This window comes from Ranitomeya imitator, chromosome 3, assembly GCF_032444005.1.
Source record: "Ranitomeya imitator isolate aRanImi1 chromosome 3, aRanImi1.pri, whole genome shotgun sequence".
NCBI classification, from domain to species: domain Eukaryota; kingdom Metazoa; phylum Chordata; class Amphibia; order Anura; family Dendrobatidae; genus Ranitomeya; species Ranitomeya imitator.
The window spans coordinates 816,782,290-816,810,146 of NC_091284.1; the positions used below are offsets into that span (position 1 = coordinate 816,782,290).

The 27,857-nt window shown below is 39.3% G+C and overlaps 1 protein-coding gene across 1 annotated transcript in view; it reads left to right on the top strand.

Annotated features, from left to right (window-relative positions):
• Nucleotides 1-448: 448 nt before the first annotated feature.
• The window catches only part of TENM4 (teneurin transmembrane protein 4), a 1,627,060-nt gene continuing 1,599,651 nt past the window's right edge, over nt 449-27,857 (top strand). Inside the window, exon 1 of the mRNA XM_069759344.1 lies at nt 449-756. The gene's annotated coding sequence lies outside the window, so the exon portion shown is untranslated. The remainder of the gene's footprint in view (nt 757-27,857) is intronic.

Here is a 27,857-nt window from a genome sequence, read left to right on the forward strand (position 1 = left end):
TAGCTGAAATACTCTGTGCTGCTCTTGCTGTATTCCTTAGTATATTTTCTAATCTAGGTTGAAGCTGAACTTCTACGATTTCTCTTCTCCGTCACTGATCCCAACCTCTATTATTATTATTATTATTATTATTATTATTATTATTGTTATTACATTGTTACGTTTTTTTCCTTTCTTGTTCGTTTCTGGGTAGCGGTGCGTTTCCCGTGCGGCCGAGCCGCGAGCCGCCTCCGTCCTCTGCAGCAGGCAGCACGTATATGTGGAGTCTACAGCAAATAGTAAAAAAAGAGGAAAATGCTGCCGGAGAGGAGGATGGAGCGACCTGCGGGTGTTTTCCACTAAGGCTCGTCTGCCTGTGAGCTGAGGAAGAAGCCCGGGCTCCCCCTTCCATCCCTGAGTGGTAGCGCCTGGCTTTCAATGCCTGCGTGATTGTCAGGGCTGAGCATTTGCAGGATTGGTCCCTTCTCCTCATTCATGTGCTCCTCCGCTCCATGTACATGTTACCGTTTGTATCAGGCGACGACGACATTGCAAAAGAGAATAGGACAAAAATTACAAATTCTCCAAAACGCGGGGGATCCGGGAGCGCGCTGGGCTTGTGTGCCGCCGCCGCCGCCGCTGTTCTGCAAGGAAGCCCCGAGCAGCATCCTAGGAGGAAAACCAGGGCAGCGCTACAGCAGAGAAGGGTTTATGCTACACGTCCGGCGGTGGATTTCGAAAGCGCCGTCTGAGCCCACCGGAGAAGCCTGCAGAATGGTAAGCGATTGCTGCAAGTCAATCCCATCCATCCATCCATCCCTAAAGAGGGTTTTCGAAAAGCCCCCCGACCAACGAATGGTGTCCTTCCCTTCCAGCAGCCTCCTCGTCTTCCTCTCCGCTCGGGCAGTGCACTGCATCAGACTTACGAGAGACTCACGTTACACATCGCTCAGACGGGCATTTTTGGGGAAGGAAATAATAAAAAAAAAACAAAAAAAACCCTTGGTCTGATGGGATTTTTCACAAACCTCGATGATTTCTCCTTGGCTGTCTATGTCTGGACGGTTGAGGCTGTAAGGGTTTAGAGAGACAAGGAGGGTCATTTCTCTTATTCTATGTTTTTTTATTTTTTGGTTCAATGTCCCATGGAGCGATACAATTTAGAGGGTCTGGTTACCCATTTTTGGGTTGCACCCATGGTGTGGGCGGGGTGGGGGGTGCAGGGGCAAAAATTTGGGAAATGGGATTCGCAGATAATGTTTACGTACCGGAGTTGGGAAAGATTTTTTTTTTTTTTTTTTTTAACCAACGCTTTGCCAAGGAAAAGTTGCCCGGCTCGAGAATCATAACAGGCCCTGGCCATAGGTTTTTCACTCACCTCCCCACCCCCTCCCCGTAAAAGGACGACATGTTTAGGACTACTTAAAGTCCCAGATTACATATCCACTTCTGGATTTCATATTATTTATTTTATTATTTTTTTTATTATTTTACTCTAATGATTATTTATTTTCTTTTCATTTTTTTTATAAATATTCTGTTTATGTTGATTATTAGTGTATCACTATTAGTGTATTAGTTATTTTATCACTTTTACCTTTATTTTATGGTTATTATTATATTTGTTTTCAGCATTTTTCTTTTTACATGATGATTGTTACTGTATTTTTTTTAATGTTTGTTGCATTTTTTACCTTTATGATTATTATTGAGTTTTCTGTCACCCATTGTATCATTTTTCTCTTTATTCTATGGTTATTGTATTGTTTTTATCTTGAGACTGTGATGATTACCGAATAGTTTTTTTTAGTATTTTTCTTTACATCGTCTGTGTCCTTTGAGCCTCGTCCTCTGATGCTGATTGTGTTTATATGATACTTTACGATTTTAGTTTATTCTTTGCTTTTATGAATAATCCTTATCTTCCGTTCCTTCGTACTTATGATGATGAAGGTCACCGTCTTATTTTTATGCATATTCTGTTCCTCCCGTGGTGTGACGATTACTACGACTATTTTATTATTAATTTTATTGCTTCGTCTCCCGACATGCCGCATGAGAGGATTTTGCTTGAGATTGCCTGTAGCTTCTAGACGTGGCTTTTAACCCTATAATCACCTCCAGATATCAGATTGGCATCATTTTATTGTTGCAGGGTTGTTGTTGTTGTTTTTGTTTGGAAGGGGTTTTGGGGGTAATATATTCAATTCTTTGCCTTTTAGGCTGAGATGAACCTAAATGATGGTTGCAGCCTATCGTAAAGGATATTATGCAACGTCCGCTATTATTCGGTGGGGTTGGAGATAGGGTCCTATGGGACTGAGATGTCAGGGATGGTTTGCACCGGCGGAGTTCGGCTAATTCTGGGATTTGCTGCCATCTCTCACCTCTATTTACATATTTCATTTTGGCAAACCCAAGGAGCCCACCGCTGCTGGGAGGAATAGCGGTGGGAGATGCCGAATCCTATCTCGATGGGTGGTTGGCTTACTGAATGCACGGGGTTAATATCCAGCCTTTAGGAACAAGCGCGGAGATATCGCCCTATAGATTTGCACCGGTGCTGCTCTTTCCATGGAATAACCTTGATTACACATGTGCTGCCACTACGCAGAGCAGAGGCGTGCCATCAGAGGCGTCAAGCCTGGTTGAAGGGCAGATCCCTTACGAAAGGGGTCTTCAAGCCTTAAATGTTGGCTACTACTGAAATCCTCAATGAGAACCTGGAGAGTCACCACTATACCAAAGCTTGAGAGGCGTGTACCCCTTTAAGGAATGTATCAATTTTTACAAATAATACAAAGTCACTAAAGTTCTAGAATGAAGCTGATTGGCTTTGATAACCCAGTGAAGGGAGGTTCTGTAGATCAATGATGATCGGGTGGATCTTAAAGCTACACCTAATGTCGTTTTATTTCCATCTACCATGCAACGGAATATGATCTAATATTTTCTGATTTTAGTTATTTTAGGCTTGGGATAGGTAAAATGTTCAATATAATGACAAGGTCCTTAGCAAAACGGAGCATTTTTTCAACTAGTCAGTACTAAATCGGTGTTTAGCTAATTTAGTTGGGAAAGATACAGTCTTATCCAGGTCCTGGTGCTTGAAGGACCCCAATAACAGATAAGTGGACATCAGTGACCTCTAGTCTCTCGAAACACAGATATGTCATATGTTTGTTTGTCATTGGGAACAACTCCTATGGGTGCAGCTCTTGGCAGTTGCAGAGGTAACCATCACCGGTAATGGCGTAACTTGACGCTTATGGGCCCAATGAAAATGCTCCAACTGGGCCCCCAATTATTGCAAGTCTTTAATGGGATTGGTCTTTTCTTATAGGCCAACGGTGTATTTTGGGCCCCTTAGTCTTCAGAACCCCAGTGTGATTGCAACCCCCTACATCTATAGCATTTACCCGCCACCGGGGTCCAAATCCCTGAACAGGTCTTCAATGGTTTCCTATAAAAATGGTGTGTTCGAAAAACATCATTGCGTGTTTGAAAGGTGAACACTATGTAAATGAGGAGAAATGCCTATTTTTCAATCTATGTCATATCTATATATCTATTGATCCATCACGTCTATCGCACTATTGTTAAAGCTTTCAGAGTTGTGTATTCATTTGTGTTAGCGCTTTCACGCCTAGACTTGTGGAAACACCAATTTACCAAATGCTGTAAATCTCCTGGCGTAAATCCGGTGCGTATGTTTAGCGATTGTCATGTTATTATACTAACTGAGATGTAAAGTGATATCTATATACACTTTATATATAGCATGTTGGAAAGGTAAGGTGTCTGAAAGCTTTTTCGATGCCATCAGTCAACAAATAGTCATTCTACGATAGGTGCTTCTAGAAGAAGGTTGGATTCTCTTGACCATTAAGGGTTGACCTGCTGGCTGACAATGAATGACTGGTCATGAATAGAACTATATATACTTTTTTGATGGGTGACCTTTGATTAAATGGAGAAATTGCTGCCTGGTTGATATGGACTTCTATATCTAGTACCACCTTATACATCTTGTTGTGTGGAGTCAACGAGCTTTTACAAAGTAACCGAGGATGGACATATTGTGAAGGTACCTGTTTCATTCAATTGTTTTGCTGCCTACTTGGTCTTGTGTATAGTACAAACTGTGTCTTTAATGGAAAAATGGGAGTATGAAGTCTTGGCATCTTCCGAATTTCCAACTTTCTGTCATTTCGAGAACCCCATACACATCTGTTATTGCCTTATCCCACCAATCCGAATGTGAATGCATATGGCCAAATTAAACTCTAGATCCTATGAGTAAATTTATTGATGGCTGGTTGGATGCCAACTGAAGACGTATAAGGGGAAAGGCCACAATTAGTTCTAGAATCGGACTTTTTTTTAGATTTGTGACAGTATGCCCAATGGTGTAATTTCGATGAAAGGAGTAGGCTCATAGAAAAAAATATGTTTTAGCCTCTTCCTTATACGCTTGCTCCCTTTAATACCAGTCCTTATCTCCTTCTTGTGTCACAGTGGACATATAAGTCGATTCTTATTTTGCTTATTGCCATCAAGAGCAAACAAGGGAATCGCTGAGAGCCAAATGTCAACTGGGAACTCGGTTACTGAGGACACGGTGCTCATGATAGATGGTGTTCTTTGTGAACAACAATTTCTGTTGATCCTAGTCATTGGTTTTGGTTGTTTTCTTTTTGTATGTTTTGCCTAAACAAAGCAACGAGGAGTGTAATGGTAGCAGTTGTACATTTAGAGTGTGAAAATAACCCCTCCTCCAATTAACCCTCCGTCACATACAATATTCGGACTAACGAGTTCACATACAATGTGCCTGTCAGGCGCCTGCTGGAAAAATACCTATAATATCTAATGTTTGCAATTTCAGTGCTCTAAAAGTGATCAGTGACCTTCATAGGGATGTAATAAAAGAGACTACACATAATCAGTTGCAAAAAAAAACATTTACTTAACATAAAACTAATAACTATGAAATACAAACTTTTCAAAACTCCCGCCAAATAGTCCCCAGTTCGACTCTCTCAAAAACATGTACAAAGAAAATTTTTGAACACAAACTTAATTTTAAGGTACCTTAAGTACTATTAAAAACATATTCAATCAGAAGTAGATGCTGAGGTTTCCCCAGAAAGGTCACACTTGCAGAGCAAATAGCAAGAATTACACACCATTTTTGCATGTGTCAGGCAAATTGCTTTATGACATTTGAGACATTCATAATTTGAAAGCCTTCTGGTTCCGCTTTCCGTTTGGCAGGTGGTGCAGATGGTGACTTTTCACCATCATCTTCTGGGCGGAACCTTTTGAGCTGAACTTGAAGGCGAGAGGGGATACCGATTGTTTTCACGCTTCTCCTGCGTAGCTCTCCAAGTACTAGTTCATGGGCCAATTTTTTCAGATACAATCGTCTACGGAGTGGTTCAAGCTTGTTCTCAAGATAAATTACTTGTGAATTTATACCACCCAAATTCAACATAGCAAAAAATATGACCATTGGCCAGCGTTTGATGTTTCTGCTGACGTTGAAAGTGGAGCACATCTGATCTGCTGTATCCACACCCCCTTTGGTGGCATTGTAAAATGTAATTATCTCCGGTTTTTTTTCTGCCCCAGTCCCAGGATCGATGGCAGCATCATCATGAAGTGTTGATAGAAGAAGTACGATTTTTTTGGCATGTGGTACATAGGAAACTAAAGCCTTTCCATTATGGAATGCAAACATACTGCTGTACTGTTGTCTCTCTTTCACACTTACAAACTGTGGCGGCAATTCCCTTTTGTTTTTTCTTACAGTTCCCACATATGACAGCTTCTGAATTTTCAGATAATCAATCAGATCACAACTTGTAAACCACTTTCCTCTCCTAAATCCTCATTCAGTGTGAGGTCTCTATCATCTAACAGCATGTTTGTTACTTCCTCAACATCAAGTTGTTTGGATAAATTGTACATTTTCCTCTCCATTTCAGCAGATAATCTGAAGCAAGAGAAGGAATATGTTAGGGAACTACTGTATATGCCTGAGCAGCACACTTTTATAAAATCTCCCTTATTTCTATGAAATATCCTCACATTTTGTGCTATACATTCATAAAACAAGCTAAATAAACTATTGTGATGAATAAAAACATAAAATACCAACCTTACTGAATGTGACGTATTCACATACAATGAGCCTGAGAGATCTGTGCAGCTATATCCTCTCCCCTGAAGCTCTGAAATCCAACTGTGATATCAGGTTTCACAGACCTTCAAGAGACAGGAGACTACCTGGAGGGAGGGGGTTTCCTCACAATCTGGTGAGGAAGGAGAAATGAAAGTAAAAGAGAAGCGCCTGTCAGATCAGTTGTATGTGACGGAGGGTTAAGAAGACTCTACGACTGAAAATGACGGGGTAGTTTGAGTTCCGGTTACATCATGGCTTAGAGGCCTAAGTTGTGCCTCCGGTCTTGGCAATGTACAAAAGAACCCTCTTCCTCATCAAGGGACAAATAGGAAGAGGTTTGAAGACCCTTTCATAGCATCTTTATCCAGGAGCCTCAACGTGCTCTTCTGGTCATGATAGCCATTGTACCATCTGTTTGTTATCTCAGTCATCCATGGAAATGGCCAAAGTATTTTACAGGCAGATAGAAATACATAGGGATATATGCGTGGGAGGGTTTATGCTAATTAGCATGTAAAAGGATCCTCCCATGAGCAAATCTGATACCTCACTTACTTCATATATGAAAGCTTCAGTATAGCTTCATTACCCACAGGGGTAATTGCAATTTAGCTAATTAGCATGCCAAAGGATCCTCCTATGAGAAAATCTGTCTTTTCACTCTCAATACGCATGATGGCTTCAGTGAACCCTCATTTCCCACTGGACTTGTATAACATAATTATCAGGAAGGTGACAGTCAATGACTAGAGATAAAGACAGAGATATCTGTAGATCCATGACTTATCTTAATAAGCATGCCAAAGGATCCACCCATGAGCAAACGTGACTCTTCATTCTCATGAAGTCATTAATAGACCTTTGCCTCTTACAAAGCTTGTGTGAAATATTTAGCAGGAAGGTGACAGCCATTTATTAGATATTTAGCTAGAGATCTATTCAGGGGAGGACATATGTTAATTAGTGTGTGCGAAAGGTTCCCCCTATCAGCATGACTGATCAATATGCATATAGGTTTCAGTGGACTCTCATTACCCACAGGGCCTTTGTAACATAATTAACAAAAAGGGTAAATATAAGTATTTATAGAAATATATTTAGATCAGTTATTTATGCTAATTAGCATACCAAAGGATCCACCCATGAGTAAATGTGACTCTTCACTCTCATGAAGTCTTTAATAGACCTTTGCTTCTAACAAAGGCTTGTATAAAATAATTACCAGTAAGGTGACAGCCACTTCTTAGATATTCAGCTAGATATATATTCAGGGGAGGACATATGTTAACTAGTGTTCCAAAGATTCCCCCATGAGCGTTACTGATCAATATGAATAAAGCCTTCAGTGAACCTCCATTACCCACAGGGTCTTTGTACCATAATTAGCAAAAAAGGTGACAGTCATTGACTATAGGTATATTTAGATCAGTTACGTTTGCTAATTAGCATGCCAAAGGATCCTCCCATGAACAAATCTGGCACTTCACACTCAATATGCAAAAAGGCTTCAGTGGACCCTCATTTCCCTAAGGGATTGTATAAAATAATTACCAGGAAGGTGACAGCCATTTACTAGAGATATAGCTAGAGATCTATGCAGGGCTAGAGATCTATGCTAATTAGTGTGCCAAAGGATCCTCCCATGAGCATCTCTGATCAATATTTGTGAAGGCTTCAGTGGACCCTCATTTTTCTAAGGGCTTGTATAAAATAATTACCAGGAAGGTGACAGCCATTTACTAAAGATATAACTAGAGATCTATGCAGGACTAGAGATCTATGCTAATTAGTGTGCCAAAGGATCCTCCCATGAGCATCTCTGATCAATATTTGTGAAGGCTTCAGTGGACTCTCATTTTCCTAAGGGCTTGTATAAAATAATTTCTAGGAAGGTGACAACCATTTACTAGAGATATAGCTAGAGATCTATGCAGGTTAGAGATCTATACTAATTAGTGTGCCAAAGGATCCTCCCATGAGCATCTCTGATCAATATTTGTGAAGACTTCAGTGGACCCTCATTTTTCTAAGGGCTTGTATAAAATAATTACCAGGAAGGTGACAACCATCTACTAGAGATATAGCTGGAGATCTATGCAGGGTAGAGATCTATGCTAATTAGTGTGACAAAGGATCCTCCCATGAGCATCTCAGATCAATATCTGTGAAGGCTTCAGTGGACTCTCATTTTCCTAAGGGCTTGTATAAAATAATTACTAGGAAGGTGACAACCATTTACTAGAGATATAGCTGGAGATCTATACAGGGCTAGAGATCTATGCTAATTAGTGTGCCAAAGGATCCTCCCATGAGCATCTCTGATCAATATTTGTGAAGACTTCAGTGGACCCTCATTTTTCTAAGGGCTTGTATAAAATAATTACTAGAAAGGGGACACCCATTTACTAGAGATATAGCTGGAGATCTATGCAGGACTAGAGATCTATGCTAATTAGTGTGCCAAAGGTTCCTCCCATGAGCATCTCTGATCAATATTTGTAAAGGCTTCAGTGGACTCTCATTTTCCTAAGGGCTTGTATAAAATAATTACAAGGAAGGTGACAACCATTTACTAGAGATATAGCTGGAGATCTATGCAGGACTAGAGATCTATGCTAATTAGTGTGCCAAAGGTTCCTCCCATGAGCATCTATGATCAATATTTGTAAAGGCTTCAGTGGACTCTCATTTTCCTAAGGGCTTGTATAAAATAATTACAAGGAAGGTGACAACCATTTACTAGAGATATAGCTGGAGATCTATGCAGGGCTAGAGATCTATGCTAATTAGTGTGCCAAAGGTTCCTCCCATGAGCATGTCTGATCAATATGCATGAAGGCTTAAGTAGAGCCTCATTTCACACAGTGCTTATGTAAAGTAATTAACAGGAAAGTGATAGTCATTGACTGGCTACACAAAGAGAAGAGGACCTATGCTAATTAGAGTGCCAAAGGTTCTTCCCATGAGCAAATCTGATACTTCTCAATACATAGGATGATAGACAGCCATTACCCACAGGGCCTTTGCATGGCTGACCAGGCTGCACGTAGCCTAAGTCCACCCTTTATTGCAGTGACCTTGAAGAAATAAAGACCTGCAACTACAATAGGAAAGGTGATTTGGCAAACCTGAGCAAGGGTCCTCTCTTCATAGACCCCATAGCAGCTGCTTATCCTTGATGGACCTCAGCTCTTATTGCAGCCAAGTCTATGCAATTTAATTTGGGGGGGTTTTGGTCGGGGTTTATAGAAACTCCCTAAGCACATTGTAGCTAAAATACCAGTTATTTCTCCACGTCTATCTACGAGATAAATTGATTGTACGTTTTTTTACTTCCACTAAACGGAGTGTTTTGTGCTATAAGATTTTCTCGGGGTAATTTAGCTATTTCAGCTTTTCTCTCGTTCTTCCAGTGGGCTGCATTGTACTCCACACATAAGAACATGAGTCACACGGCACTTGCTTTAGATCTCTGCTAAACACAAACACACACGTGAATATAAGACCATGGCTTACGTTAATTGCCCGGTATCGGGTTTCTTCAGGGTGGATGATGTATATGTATTGGAAGGAGGATTTTGAGGTTATATGGGGTCATTTCTAGTTTGGAAAGATTCTGCATTCTGTTCTGATTTATTTTATGCCAAACGACGTATTTCTTAAAGGGCAATCACCTTGGTTATCGGTAACACACTCAAACGGATTTTTAGGTTTAGTTGAAGTTTCTATGATGGGTTAAAATAGTAATCTGGTATGTATGGTAGGAGAAGGCTTGCATATCATGTATATGTATATGTATATGTTGGCTCGTTGCCCTTCATGTCCAGGTATGGCCTGCTAATTCTGCAAGGGCCATAATGAAAATGACGCATGGATTGGAAGTATCCTCTCATTCTACCTTTTCTCACAATTAGGAGTTGTCTCCAGACAACATATCTCCCTTCCTACTACTCATAATTTTAATATTTTGGATGTAAATAATCCAAACTTTATTTAGAGGCCTATGATGGAGGAACCTTTAGGTAGACCATCCAACACATGACCTTCCCAGAGGGCAAAAACTTGTCCCAGTTTCATCCTGTTGATCAGGATTTAGAAGAGAAGTGCAGTCAGTGGTGGTGAGATCGATGTTGTGAGGGGTCCTCTACATTCTGATCAGCTCTGCCAATTTTTGAGAAAGGTCCAAGACAATCTGACCAAAACGTCATATTTTTGGATTGAGTAACAATAAACGCTACAACCATATTCTACAGTTTAGAAAACATTTTTTTTAACATGGTGTACTGTAGGACCCTACTTGAGCACTGTCCACTGAGACTGGAGTTCAGTGTCCAATTTTCAACTCCTTTACTCTGACTTAGAACAAAATGAGACATGGTCTCCAATGTATGGGCTGTAGTTACATCCAAATTCCCCTTTTAACAGCTACATCCCATATATGAGATCCTCTTGGCCTCTAATTTATCCTTTAAGACCAACCTATCTTTTCTGATCTCTTTTTGAATACCAACTGTAACTAATTAGGTTATCCTATCCTAACGAATATCTTTTGACCTCTACATTACATTGCCTCCTCCTTTTCCAATGGGTCTCCGTAAAGAGCTCCTCCTTCTCTACGTTATACCATGTGGCCTTCTCATAACTGATAGATCTTTTACTGGCCTCTACATAATACTACACATCTCTTCCTGACCTCATGACCTCTATATTAGATCATGTAGCTTCCAAAGCTAAAAGACCTCTTCACCTTTACTTTTTCTCATATGATTTCTCAGAAATTATCTATTTTTAACCTTTGTGTTGCACTTTGTGGCCACTTATATTTTAATGGACCTTTCGTGACCTCTACACTGGACCACATGGCTCCAGTATCCGAACAGATCTCCCTTTGACCTCTATGTTAGAATATGTGTCCACAAACACATTACCTATTTCCTCCTTACCTTTACAATGGGTTCCCCAATGGTTTCTGACTTCTTGACAAACATATTAGACCACACAACCTTCTTATCCTGACTGATCTCCTTTGGACATCCATATTATTCCATGTGGTCACTCTATCATAACTAATTTCTTTCTGACTTTTCCATTAGACCACATGGATTCCCCTATCCTTTTTGATCTTCTCTTGACCTCCATTTTAGACCACATGATCCACCTATTCAAATTGATCACTACATAACAAGCTAGTCCCAACCCTGATAGACTTCTTCTTCACATCTACATTATACCATGTGTACTCCCCATCTTAAGTATCTGATCCTAAACTTCTACAGTAGATCTCAATGACTTACTTATCCGAACTGACCTACTCTAGATCTCTACATTCGACCAAATGGACTTCCATATACAAACAAACTCCATTTAGACCATGATATTACACCATATAGACTCGCCTATCCTAACAGACCTCCTCTGGTCCTATAGATTAGACTATGAGGTCCCACTATCCTCACTGATCACTCAGTGATCCTCACTTTGACCTTGACCATTCACAGGGGCACCTGTATCTTAGCTGATGTCGTGAACCAGAAATACCCACCACAAGTGAATTCCACACCAATAAAATCAATACCACACCAGTTTCATACAACCAGCCTCTGTAGGGTTATATTTTTTCCTCAAAGAACAAGGTAAACATATTCTTCATAACAGCAAAGGCTTTAAGAAATCCCACATCGATCTGTAGGAGAAGTAGCCATGTCTGTACTTCATAGTCTGCAGATAACAGCATGGATGAAACGAATAAATCAATGTCCCTTTAAGGCTGATTGTCACCTACCTGCTTGTATGGTCTGTCAGTCCAAGCGATCCTAAGTAAAAGCTTAAATATTCCACTTCTGCCTTGAACTGACAGATTGGCGTTTCTGGGCACAGTGACAGCAAAATACGCACCACTTGCCAGTGTACTGGGTATATTTGTGGCTCCCAATGTAATGTCTTTTCAGCAGCTCAGGCTTTGAATGGAAGGGATTATTTTGAAGAAATATATATATTTTTACATTTTCGGCAGAAAATAGTAAAAAATACTATTTCAATATTGTAAATTGTACTCTGTCCACAAACTCATTAGCTGAGAGGAAGAACCACGGAGTAGAATTTTTTTCGGCCTTTGCTGTGTCATTCCATGACTTTGTCCTCCGAAAATGCTGAAATCTTAGATTCACTTTGCTTATTGTAAACAAAGTATTTCAAGAAATTAAAAAAATATATATTTTATAAACCAATAAAAGAAGACAACTACTTCCACCCTCTGATGTCTACATAGAACTCCTGATATTGTGAAATTATTTAATGGTCCAATATAATGGTCCAACCAAAGTCGCCTATACAGTATGATGATCCCTCCTCAGCATGATGATCCCAGCTGTCCCCCACACCGAATGATTGTCCCCTTTCAGCATGATGATCTCAACTCTCCCCCACACAGTATGATGATCCCTCCTCAGCATGATGGCCTCAACTGTCTCCCACGCAGTATTATCTTCCACACACAGTGTGATGGCCCTCCATAGTCCCAATATGGTATGATGGGACAAAAACATTTCTAGAATTCGACCTTTTCATACCTTTGACTCTGCAAAAACTCTTACTGTGGCTCTTATTCATTCTCATCTGGATAATTATAACTGTCTTCTAATTGGCCTCCCTCATGCTAAACTCTCCCCTCTCCAATCCATCCTGAATGCAGCAGCAAGGATCATATTCCTATCTAACCGCTACACCAGTACCTCCACCCTGTGCCAGTCGTTACACTGGTTGCCCATCTGATATAGAGTTCAATATAAACTCTTCACTCTCACCTACAAAGCACTCCATGGTTCAGCAATCAGCACCATCCAACATCTCCTCCCTCTTTTCAGTCTACCACTCTACCCATGCCCTATAGTCTGCTAATGACCTAAGATTAACATCTGTAAGGACTGGCGAAATGCACCAAATATAAATAAGCAGTCTCTCTGGAACTGTTTGAGAACATTTTGGTGTTACCTCTCTGAGTCTGCTCGAAAGCTAAGTTCATTTTCCTTGACTGTCTACCTTTTTGTCTTTAGTTTACAGTTGGGATTGACTGGTGCTTATCCCCTCGCCCTCCCTATCCACGGCCTAGCTCTAGGGAGATACAGGGCTTAGGTTCCTGCTCGGTGATTGGTGAGGAACCAATTTAGGGACAGTATGGCAAGTAGAGTGTTGTCAGATCTGCCTAGGGATCTCCACTCACCATTTCCCTAGTGTCTGGGCTTCCTTCCCCTCATCCCTTCGTGTTGCACTTAGTCTTCCCACACTGTGCATGACAGCAGCGTTACATGAACATCCCTTTTATTATATTAATGGCTGTCGGTGTCGGTGGTGCGATGCAAGTGACATCATCGCGCTGACCGATGTCTCCTGTGTGATGCCGGCCGGCATCCAGCTGGCCGGTAGTAGCCTGTGTCATGCCGAAGAAAGTGACCAATACTGTTAATAGTGTCACAATTGATGCAGCCCACTGTTGTACCAACCCATATGGCATTTGTCCATTTCGCCTGGCTGACACTGATACTTCTCTCCCCACGTATTTCATTTTTAAACTGCATTTCCCAACATGCCATGACGGTTGTGAAGCTTAGAACTTATTTGACCCATTAATTATATGAAAGTTATTTCTAGAAATGTGCAGAAATGTAGATAATATCTCAGGCTGCCATCTGTATTGACAATTATTGCAGTTAGCTACTTCCGTTCTCACTCCTCAGTATATTTTATTTTAATGATCCTACCGTCATAAACGTATTTCCCATATGTATTCTTAAAAGTGTATTTTCCAAAGTTTTAAGATATGTAAGGTATGTTCTATCCCAGACTGCCAGCTTTATTGATTTCTATTGATACACAAGAAGTAGAAGTTAGCTACCTCCTTCTTCATTGGTGTCCCATTGGGTTATCCTTCCCAACATCCTTTAAAATCCTACAGTCTTGAGCATCTTTCATTTACCTATTCTTAAAAGTGTATCTCAGAATCTTTAAAGATGTATCCATGTAGCAGCTCTATTGATTCCCATTGAAACAGAACTAGTTGGAGAAGTTAGCTACTTCCTCCCCTACTAATGTCACCATTAACCTAAACTTCTCCGAATTTCCTGACATTCCTGAACTTAATTTATTTATTCTAAAATAGGGCAATCCTTTCTCTCTCTCTCTCATATATATATATATATTGCCCACAAAGCTGCAGTATATTGATTTCTATTTAAGATCCAAGAGAGAGGAGAAGCTAGCTACTGACTCGCTCACTAAGGTTGCCATTGGACTATATTTCCAGGCATTACTTAAGGACCTAATGGTCTTGAACTTATTTCATATATTTATTTTATAAAATACATTAATGCGTGATCTATCCTACGCTACTGAAATCTAGCTAGTGGGAGAAGTTAGCTACATCCTTCCTATCCAAAATCTTTCCTGCGCTCCCTGACTATTCTGATATTTTAATGTATTACTAGTCATCCTATAAAAGGTATCCCCATAAATCCAATGGTAGTTTATTATTGTATCTTTAAGTCTGCGAGCTGTATTTACTACCATTGAGTTTACTGTAGAGGAGAAGTTAGCTACTTCCCTTATATAAAAAATGAACTATACTACTACACTATCCGGACACTTTAATGTATTATAACGTAGTTCCATAATAAGTAAACAGATAAATAGGATGTTATTCTATTTTTATTCTATGTTTATTACCACTGAATTTACAATAGAGGAGAAGTTAGCTACTTCCCTTAAGGTATATAAAAATGAACTATACTTCAAAGAGTTCCGTCAACGTTCTACAGTCATGAACTTATTTTAACTAATTCTTTAATGTGAAGATATTATTTTGTGCTCAGATTTCCATTCCTAACCCTATTAACAGAATAAGTTAGCTACTTCCTCCATCAGTGATGTCATCTTTGAACTATACATGTAGGCATCCCTTGGAAATCTACGATCCGTGGAAGTTCGGGTTCTGGTACCCGACCCAAACTTTATTTCAAAGAACTGTTCCTGAACTTGAACCAGAACCTGAGCCCCATTGAGAACAAAGGAGTTCCGAACTTTTGAGCTGGAAAACTTCTCTCCCTTTCTCCAGACTTCCACCTGAAATCCAAACATTGCACCGGACTTCCGGTGTTCGGCGTTTAGCAGCGGACACTAACTGTCCGGTATATGAACACTGAACTTTTACGTCCGGGTTCGCTCATCTCTAATCCTAATATATTATTTAATTCCCATGAATAAATATTTTCTATTCTAGGCTTCTCGGTGTGTTACATTTTTAGGAACTTAATCGAGACAAGAAGTTAGCTACTTCTTACCGATGTCATCATCTATGAGATATTTCTAATCTTTCAAAGTTCTACATTCTTATTTCAGACTTGTGAAAAATGTATGTAACATTCTCGCGAAAAGAAGTTAGCTACTTCCTTCTTGACCACACTTCACTGCAGACTCTTCTTTAAATTATGAGAAATTTCATTGCTGAGAGAGGAAAGAGAACGGCCGCACAAGGTGAGAGTAGTCACTAAGAAATTATACTGATTTGCGCAAATACTATCAACAGGAAGTTGCTGTCAAATGGCTATGTCCTGCCAAAAAACTGGAACAAGTGACCAAAGAGCTGAAACTATGAAGTATTCAGAAGTTTTATCCTTGGTATATGATTCATACAATTAAAGGGGTTCAATATTCTAGGATACTCGCCCTACTCTACAGTATATGTCAGTGTTAACTGTAGTTCTGTCATTCCATTCCTAAACTAGATTAGGCTACATTACAGTACAATATCTTCCCGGAGCAGCCGCTGCGTCACCCCAGCACATACTGTAGGGTTCCTCATATAACCCCCTATAAATCACATCACCATCTTGTCACGTCAGTATGAAGTTCAGTCCCATTAACTAGGAATAACTTCAACTTAGGGGACCTGAAAATCAATAAAGAGAGAAGGGTTCGTGGCGGCTCACGTTTCCCCATCTCCAGAACGGATTTGCTTTCAGGCTTTTGACAGCTTTTCATTTTAAACAAGGTTAGTAAACACCGGTGGGAAACAGAAGTGATGGCCGACAAAAACAGAGGCCGGCCCGGCCCGAAACATCTCTATTTATCAATCTATTCACATGGAGAGAATTCAAAGAATATCTATAGATAGCATGTGTCTCTCTGTTTATAACAAAATATATTATCTATCTATTATCATCTATTATCATCTATCTATTATCTATCTAGTATCTATCTATTATCTATCATCTATCTATCTATCATCTATCTATCTATCTATCATCTATCTATTATCAATCTATTATCAATCTATTATCTATCTATTATCTATCCATCTATCATCTATCTATCTATCTATCTATCTATCTATCTATCTATCTATCTATCTATTATCTATCATCTATCTATCTATCATCTATCTATCTATCTATCTATCTATCTATCTATCTATCTTCTATCTATCATCTATCTATCTATCATCTATCTATTATCTATCTATCTATCTATCTATCTATCATCTATCTATCTATCTATCTATCTATCTATCTATCTATCATCTATCTATCTATCTATTATCTATCTATCTATCATCTATCTATCTATCTATCTATCTATCTATCATCTATCTATCTATCCATCTATCATCTATCTATCTATCATCTATCTATCTATCTATCTATCTTCTATCTATCATCTATCTATCTATCATCTATCTATTATCTATCTATCTATCTATCTATCTATCATCTATCTATCTATCTATCTATCTATCTATCTATCTATCTATCATCCATCTATCTATCTATTATCTATCTATCTATCTATCATCTATCTATCTATCTATCTATCTATCTATCATCTATCTATCTATCCATCTATCATCTATCTATCTATCTATCTATTATCTATCATCTATCTATCTATCTATCATCTATCTATCTATCCATCTATCATCTATCTATCTATCTATCTATCTATCTATCGATTATCTATCATCTATCTATCTATCTATCTATCATCTATCTATCTATTTATCTATCTATTATCTATCTATCTATCTATCATCTATCTATCTATCTATCTATCATCTATCTATCTATCTATCTATCTATCTATCTATCTATCATCTATCTATCTATTTATCTATCTATTATCTATCTATCTATCTATCTATCTATCATCTATCTATCTATCTATCTATCTATCTATCTATCTATCTATCTATCATCTATCTATCTATCTATCATCTATCTATCTATCTATCTATCTATCATCTATCTATCTATCTATCTATCTATCTATCATCTATCTATCTATCTATCTATCTATCTATCTATCTATTATCTATCTATTATCAATCTATTATCTATCAATTATCTATCCATCTATCATCTATCTATTATCAATCTATTATCTATCTATCTATCTATCTATCTATCTATCTATCTATCATCTATCTATTATCAATCTATTATCAATCTATCATCTATCTATCTATCTATCATCTATCTATCTATCTATCCATCTATCATCTATCTATCTATCTATCTATCTATCTATCTATTATCTATCATCTATCTATCTATCTATCATCTATCTATCTATCTATCTATCTATCTATTATCTATCTATCTATCTATCTATCATCTATCTATCTATCATCTATCTATCTATCTATCTATCTATCTATCTATCTATCTATCTATCTATCTATCATCTATCTATCTATCTATCTATCTATCATCTATCTATCTATCTATCTATCTATCTATGATCTATCTATCTATCTATCTATCTATCTATCTATCTATCTATCTATCTATCTATCATCTATCTATCTATCTATCTATTATCTATCTATTATCAATCTATTATCTATCTATTATCTATCCATCTATCATCTATCTATTATCAATCTATTATCTATCTATCTATCTATCTATCTATCTATCTATCTATCTATCTATCTATCATCTATCTATCATCAATCTATTATCAATCTATTATCTACAGTGGGGCAAAAAAGTATTTAGTCGGTCAGCAATAGTGCAAGTTCCACCACTTAAAAAGATGAGAGGCATCTGTAATTTACATCATAGGTAGACCTCAACTATGGGAGACAAACTGAGAAAAAAAAATCCAGAAAATCACATTGTCTGTTTTTTTAACATTTTATTTGCATATTATGGCGGAAAATAAGTATTTGGTCAGAAACAAACAATCAAGATTTCTGGCTCTCACAGACCTGTAACTTCTTCTTTAAGAGTCTCCTCTTACCTCCACTCATTACCTGTAGTAATGGCACCTGTTTAAACTTGTTATCAGTATAAAAAGACACCTGTGCACACCCTCAAACAGTCTGACTCCAAACTCCACTATGGTGAAGACCAAAGAGCTGTCAAAGGACACCAGAAACAAAATTGTAGCCCTGCACCAGGCTGGGAAGACTGAATCTGTAATAGCCAACCAGCTTGGACTGAAGAAATCAACAGTGGGTGCAATAATTAGAAAATGGAAGACATACAAGACGACTGATAATCTCCCTCGATCTGGGGCTCCACGCAAAATCCCACCCCGTGGGGTCAGAATGATCACAAGAACGGTGAGCAAAAATCCAAGAACCACGCGGGGGGACCTAGTGAATGAACTGCAGAGAGCTGGGACCAATGTAACAAGGCCTACCATAAGTAACACACTACGCCACCATGGACTCAGATCCTGCAGTGCCAGACGTGTCCCACTGCTTAAGCCAGTACATGTCCGGGCCCGTCTGAAGTTTGCTAGAGAGCATTTGGATGATCCAGAGGAGTTTTGGGAGAATGTCCTATGGTCTGATGAAACCAAACTGGAACTGTTTGGTAGAATCACAACTTGTCGTGTTTGGAGGAAAAAGAATACTGAGTTGCATCCATCAAACACCATACCTACTGTAAAGCATGGTGGTGGAAACATCATGCTTTGGGGCTGTTTCTCTGCAAAAGGGCCAGGACGACTGATCCGGGTACATGAAAGAATGAATGGGGCCATGTATCGTGAGATTTTGAGTGCAAACCTCCTTCCATCAGCAAGGGCATTGAAGATGAAACGTGGCTGGGTCTTTCAACATGACAATGATCCAAAGCACACCGCCAGGGCAACGAAGGAGTGGCTTCGTAAAAAGCATTTCAAGGTCCTGGAGTGGCCTAGCCAGTCTCCAGATCTCAACCCTATAGAAAACCTTTGGAGGGAGTTGAAAGTCTGTGTTGCCAAGCGAAAAGCCAAAAACATCACTGCTCTAGAGGAGATCTGCATGGAGGAATGGGCCAACATACCAACAACAGTGTGTGGCAACCTTGTGAATACTTACAGAAAACGTTTGACCTCTGTCATTGCCAACAAAGGATATATTACAAAGTATTGAGATGAAATTTTGTTTCTGACCAAATACTTATTTTCCACCATAATATGCAAATAAAATGTTAAAAAAACAGACAATGTGATTTTCTGGATTTTTTTTTCTCAGTTTGTCTCCCATAGTTGAGGTCTACCTATGATGTAAATTACAGACGCCTCTCATCTTTTTAAGTGGTGGAACTTGCACTATTGCTGACTGACTAAATACTTTTTTGCCCCACTGTATCTATCTATCTATCATCTATCTATCTATTATCTATCTATCTATCTATTATCTATCTATCTATCTATCTATCTATCTATCTATCTATCTATCTATCTATCATCTATCTATTATCAATCTATTATCTATCTATCTATCTATCTATCTATCTATCTATCATCTATCTATTATCAATCTATTATCAATCTATCTATCTATCTATCTATCTATCTATCTATCTATCTATCTATCTATCATCTATCTATCTATTATCTATCTATCTATCTATTATCTATCTATCTATCTATCTATCATCTATCTATTATCAATCTATTATCTATCTATCTATTATCTATCTATCTATCTATCTATCTATCTATCTATCTATCTATCTATCTATCTATCATCTATCTATCTATCTATCTATCTATCATCTATCTATCTATCTATCATCTATCTTTCTATCTATCATCTATCTATCTATCTATCTATCATCTATCTATCTATCTATCATCTATCTATCTATCTATCTATCTATCTATCATCTATCTATCTATCTATCTATCTATCTATTATCTATCTATTATCAATCTATTATCTATCTATTATCTATCCATCTATCATCTATCTATTATCAATCTATTATCTATCTATCTATCTATCTATCTATCTATCTATCTATCATCTATCTATTATCAATCTATTATCAATCTATCATCTATCTATCTATCATCTATCTATCTATCCATCTATCATCTATCTATCTATCTATCTATCTATCTATCTATCTATCATCTATCTATCTATCTATCTATCTATCTATCTATCTATCTATCATCTATCTATCTATCTATCTATCTATCTATCTATCTATCTATCTATCATCTATCTATCTATCTATCTATCATCTATCTATCTATCTATCTATCATCTATCTATCATCTATCTATCTATCTATCATCTATCTATTATCTATCTATTATCAATCTATTATCTATCTATTATCAATCCATCTATCATTTATCTATTATCAATCTATTATCTATCTATCTATCTATCTATCTATCTATCTATCTATCTATCTATCTATCTATCTATCTATCTATCTATGTATCTATCATCTATCTATTATCAATTATCTATCTATCTATCTATCTATCTATCTATCTATCTATCTATCTATCTATCTATCTATCTATCTATCTATCTATCATCTATCTATCTATTATCTATCTATCTATCTATTATCTATCTATCTATCTATCATCTATCTATTATCAATCTATTATCTATCTATCTATCTATCTATCTATCTATCTATCTATCTATCATCTATCTATTATCAATCTATTATCTATCTATCTATCTATCTATCTATCTATCTATCTATCATCTATCTATCTATTATCTATCTATCTATCTATCATCTATCTATTATCTATCTATTATCTATCTATCTATCTATCTATCTATCTATTATCTATCTATTATCTATCATCTATCTATTATCTATCTATCTATTATCTATCTATCTATTTATCTATTATCTATTATCTATCTATTATCTATCTATTATCTATCTATCATCTATCTATTATCTATCTATTATCTATTATCTATCATCTATCTATTATCTATCTATCTATTATCTATCTATCTATTTATCTATTATCTATTATCTATCTATTATCTATCTATTATCTATCTATCATCTATCTATTATCTATCTATTATCTATTATCTATTATCTATTATCTATCTACCTATTATGTATCTATCTATCTATCTATCTATCTATCTATCTATCTATCTATCATCTATCTATCTATCTATCTATCTATCTATTATCTATCTATCTATCTATCTATCTATCTATCTATCTATCTATCTATCATTTATCATCTATTATCTATTATCTATCTATTATCTATCTATTATCTATCTATCTATCATATATCCATCTATCTATCTATCATCTATCATCTATTATCTATTATCTGTCTATTATCTATCATCTATCTATCGATCTATTTCTACATTATCTCACAAAAGTGAGTACACCCTTCACATATTTGGAAATATTTTATTATATCTTTCCACTGAACAACACTGAAGATCTGACACTTTGATACAATGTACAGTAGTCGATATGCAGCTTCTATACCAGTGTAAATTTGGTGCCCTCTAAATAGCTAAACACACAGCCATTAATGTCTAAACTGCTGGCAACTAAAGTGATTACAACAACCCTAAGTGAAAATGGCCAAATTGTGCCCAATATTTTGTATGGCCACCATTTCAATCACTGCCTTAAAGGGGTTTTCCACTTCTAGGGCAACCCCTTCTCGATCAATGTCCCAACAAAGAAGCAAAAAACACCTTTCAATCCATGGTTGTTGTTTTAATTATGGTAATGCTGCCCTTTAAATTTGTAGCTTTTACCCTGGGATAGGAATGTTTAATGAATATTGGGTTTAGGGTTCCATCAAAGAACGGTTGCCTTGTAGTGGCTGATGGGCTCTTATACATTGACCAAAGTAGCTTCATTTTATAAGTATATTCTATATATAATCATCTAAGGGGTACTTCTGTCTGTTTGTCTGTCTGTCTGTCTGTCACGGAAATCCTAAGTCGCTGATTGGTTGCAGCTAGCTGGCCGCAACCAATCAGCGATGGGCATAGTCCAGCCGTGAAATGGCCACTCCCTACTCCCCTGCAGTCAGTGCCCCCTCCATACTCCCCTCCCAGTCAGCGCCCGCCTCCCACATATCGTTTTAGCAGTCCGTTAAACCGACTGTGTTACACCGCGGCATAGCGCAGTGTAACGCAGTCTGTTAACACTGCTATTAACCCTGTGTGACCAACTTTTTACTATTGATGCTGCCTATGCAGCATCAATAGTATAAAGATCTAATGTTAAAAATAATTTTTAAAAAAATGGTGCGATTCTCACCTTCCGTCATCCACCGATGCGCACGAGCGGCAAGGCTGCCGCCTGCTTCCGTTCCCAGAGATGCATTGCGAAATTACCCAGATGACTTAGCGGTCTCACGAGACCACTAAGTCATCTGAGTAATTTCGTAATGCATCACTGGAAACGGAAGCTGGCGGCAGCCTCGCGCGCATCGGGACAACTTTGGTGGGTGGACGTCGGAGGGTGAGTATATACTGTAACTAATTTTTATTTTAATTCTTTTTATTAACCCCTTCATGACCCAGCCTATTTTGACCTTAAAGACCTTGCCGTTTTTTGCAATTCTGACCAGTGTCCCTTTATGAGGTAATAACTCAGGAACGCTTCAACGGATCCTAGCGGTTCTGAGATTGTTTTTTCGTACATATTGGGCTTCATGTTAGTGGTAAATTTAGGTCAATAAATTCTGCGTTTATTTGTGATAAAAACGGAAATTTGGCGAAAATTTTGAAAATTTCGCAATTTTCACATTTTGAATTTTTATTCTGTTAAACCAGAGAGTTATGTGACACAAAATAGTTAATAAATAACATTTCCCACATGTATACTTTACATCAGCACAATTTTGGAAACAAAATTTTTTTTTGCTAGGAAGTTATAAGGGTTAAAATTTGACCAGCGATTTCTCATTTTTACAACGAAATTTACAAAACCATTTTTTTTAGGGACCACCTCACATTTGAAGTCAGTTTGAGGGGTCTATATGGCTGAAAATACCCAAATGTGACACCATTCTAAAAACTGCACCCCTCAAGGTGCACAAAACCACATTCAAGAAGTTTATTAACCCTTCAGGTGCTTCACAGCAGCAGAAGCAACATGGAAGGAAAAAATGAACATTTAACTTTTTAGTCACAAAAATTATCTTTTAGCAACAATTTTTTTATTTTCCCAATGGTAAAAGGAGAAGCTGAACCACGAAAGTTGTTGTCCAATTTGCTCTGAGTACGCTGATACCTCATATGTGGGGGTAAACCACTGTTTAGGCGCACGGCAGGGCTTGGAAGGGAAGGAGCGCCATTTGACTTTTTGAATGAAAAATTGGCTCCACTCTTTAGCGGACACCATGTCACGTTTGGAGAGCCCCCGTGTGCCTAAAAATTGGAGCTCCCCCACAAGTGACCCCATTTTGGAAACTAGACGCCCCAAGGAACTTATCTAGATGCCTAGTGAGCACTTTAAACCCTCAGGTGCTTCACAAATTGATCTGTAAAAATGAAAAAGTACTTTTTTTTCACAAAAAAATTATTTTCGCCTCAATTTTTTCATTTTCACATGGGCAATAGGATAAAATGGATCATAATATTTGTTGGGCAATTTCTCCCGAGTACGCCGATACCTCATATGTGGGGGTAAACCACTGTTTGGGCACTCGGCAGGGCTCGGAAGGGAAGGCGCGCCATTTGACTTTTTGAATGGAAAATTAGCTCCAATTGTTAGCGGACACCATGTCGCGTTTGGAGAGCCCCTGTGTGCCTAAACATTGGAGCTTCCCCACAAGTGACCCCATTTTGGAAACTAGAGCCCCCAAGGAACTTATCTAGATGCATATTGAGCACTTTAAACCCCCAGGTGCTTCACAGAAGTTTATAACGCAGAGCCATGAAAATAAAAAATAATTTTTCTTTCTTCAAAAATGATTTTTTAGCCTGAAATTTCCTATTTTGCCAAGGGTAATAGGAGAAATTGGACCCCAAATGTTGTTGTCCAGTTTGTCCTGAGTACGTTGATACCCCATATGTGGGGGTAAACCACTGTTTGGGCGCACAGCAGGGCTCGGAAGGGAAGGCATGCCATTTGGCTTTTTAAATGGAAAATTAGCTCCAATCATTAGCGGACACCATGTCACGTTTGGAGAGCCCCTGTGTGCCTAAACATTGGAGATCCCCCAGAAATGACCCTATTTTGGAAACTAGACCCCCAAAGGAACTAATCTAGATGTGTGGTGAGGACTTTGAACCCCCAAGTGCTTCACAGAAGTTTATAACGCAAAGCCATGAAACTAAAAAAAAAAAATTATTTTCTCAAAAATGATTTTTAGCCTGCAATTTTTTATTTTCCCAAGGGTAACAGGAGAAATTTGACCCCAAAAGTTGTTGTCCAGTTTCTCCTGAGTACGCTGATACCCCATATGTGGGGGTAAATCACTGTTTGGGCACATGCCGGGGCTCGGAATTGAAGTAGTGACGTTTTGAAATGCAGACTTTGATGGAATGCTCTGTGGGCGTCACGTTGCGTTTGCAGAGTCCCTGATGTGGCTAAACAGTAGAAACCACCCACAAGTGACCCCATTTTGGAAACTAGACCCCGAAAGGAACTTATCTAGATGTGTGGTGAGCACTTTGAACCCCCAAGTGCTTCACAGAAGTTTATAATGCAGAGCCGTGAAAATAATAAATACGTTTTCTTTCCTCAAAAATAATTATTTCGCCCAGAATTTTTTAATTTTCCCAAAGGTTACAGGAGAAATTGGACCCCAAAACTTGTTGTCCAGTTTCTCCTGAGTACGCTGATACCCCATGTGTGGAGGTAAACCACTGTTTGGGCACATGTCGGGGCTCAGAAGGGAAGTAGTGACTTTTGAAATGCAGACTTTGATGGAATGGTCTGCGGACGTCATGTTGCGTTTGCAGAGCCCCTGGTGTGCCTAAACAGTAGAAACCATCCACAAGTGACCCCATTTTAGAAACTAGACCCCCCAAGGAACTTATCTAGATATGTGGTGAGCACTTTGAACCCCCAAGTGCTTCACAGACGTTTACAACGCAGAGCCGTGAAAATAAAAAATCATTTTTCTTTCCTCAAAAATGATGTTTTAGCAAGCATTTTTTTTATTTTCACAAGGGTAACAGGAGAAATTGGACCCCAGTAATTGTTGCGCAGTTTATCCTGAGTATGCTGGTACCCCATATGTGGGGGTAAACCACTGTTTGGGCACACATCGGGGCTCGGAATTGAGGGAGCACCATTTGACTTTTTGAATACGAGATTGGCTGGAATCAATGGTGGCGCCATGTTGCGTTTGGAGACCCCTGATGTGCCTAAACAGTGGAAACCCCTCAGTTCTACCTCCAACACTAACCCCAACACACCCCTAACCCTAATCCCAACTGTAGCCATAACCCTAATCAAACCCCTAACCACAACCCTAATTCCAACCCTAACCCTAAGGCTATGTGCCCACGTTGCGGATTCGTGTGAGATTTTTTAGTATCATTTTTGAAAAATCCGCGGGTAAAAGGCGCTGCGTTTTACCTGCGGATTTCCAGTGTTTTTTGTGCGGATTTCACCTGCGGATTCCTATTGAGGAACAGGTGTAAAACGCTGCGGAATCCGCACAAAGAATTGATATGCTGCGGAAAATACAACGCAGCGTTTCCGCGCGGTATTTTCCGCACCATGGGCACAGCGGATTTGATTTTCCATGGTACTGTAAACCTGATGGAACACTGCTGCGAATCCGCAGCGGCCAATCCGCTGCGGATCCGCAGCCAAATCCGCACCGTGTGCACATAGCCTAATTCTAAAGGTATGTGCACACGCTGCGGAAAACGCTGCGGATCCGCAGCAGTTTCCCATGAGTTTACAGTTCAATGTAAACCTATGGGAAACAAAAATCGCTGTACACATGCTGCGGAAAAACTGCACGGAAACGCAGCGGTTTACATTCCGCAGCATGTCGTTTCTTTCTGCGGAATCCGCAGCGGTTTTACAACTGCTCAAATAGAAAATCGCAGTTGTAAAACCGCAGTGAAATGCGCAGAAAAAACGCGGTAAATCCGCCATAAATCCGCAGCGGTTTAGCACTGCGGATTTATCAAATCTGCAGCGGAAAAATCCGCAGAGGACCAGAATACGTGTGCACATACCGAAACCCTAACCCTAGCCCTAACCCTAGCCCTAACCCTACCCCTAACCCTACCACTAACCCTAGCCCTAACCCTTACCCTACCCCTAACCCTACCCCTAACCCTACCCCTAACCCTACCCCTAACCCTAGCCCTTACCCTATTCTAACATTAGTGGGGAAAAAAAAATTCTTTATTTTTTTATTGTCCCTACCTATGGGGGTGACAAAGGGGGGGGGGGAGGGTCATTTATTATTTTTTTATTTTGATCACTGAGATATAATCTATCTCAGTGATCAAAATGCACTTTGGTACGAATCTGCCGGCCGGCAGATTCGGCGGACGCACTGCGCATGCGCCCGCCATTTTGGAAGATGGCGGCGCCCAGGGAGAAGACGGACGGACCCCGGCAGGAACGGTAAGTATGATGGGGTGGGGGGGAGCACGGGGAGGGATCGGAGCATGGGGGGGTGGATCGGAGCGCGGGAGGGGTGGAACGGAGCACGGGGGGTGGAACGGAGCACGGGGGGGTGGAACGGAGCACGGGGGGGTGGAACGGAGCACCGGGGGGGGGTGGATCGGAGTGCAGGGGGGGTGATTGGAGCAAGGGAAGGGTGATTGGAGCATGGGGGGAGCGGAGCACAGGACGGAGGGGAGCCGGAGCAGTGTACCGGACAGATCGGAGGGCTGGGGGGGCGATCGGTGGGGTGAGGTGGGGGCACATTAGTGTTTCCAGCCATGGCCGATGATATTGCAGCATCGGCCATGGCTGGATTGTAATATTTCACCAGTTATAATAGGTGAAATATTACAAATCGCTCTGATTGACAGTTTCACTTTCAACAGCCAATCAGAGCGATCGTAGGCACTGGGGGGTGAAGCCACCCCCCCTGGGCTAAACTACCACTCCCCTGTCCCTGCAGATCGGGTGAAATGGGAGTTAACCCTTTCACCCGATCTGCAGGGACGCGATCTTTCCATGACGCCACATAGGCGCCATGGGTCGGATTGGCACCGACTTTCATGACGCCTACGTGGCGTCATGTGTTATGAACTAGTGATTCATAACCACAATGGACCTGGTGGTTACGAGCACAGTAAATGACCTGATAGTTGCTAATCACATAGGACGAGCTCTGAGACGTGGGAACTTTGCTGACCGCAATCCCTAATCCTATCACACCACACTAGAGGTAGCCGTGGAGCGCTCCTGACCAGACCTAGGCGCCTCGGGCACAGCCTGAGAAACTAGCTAGCCCT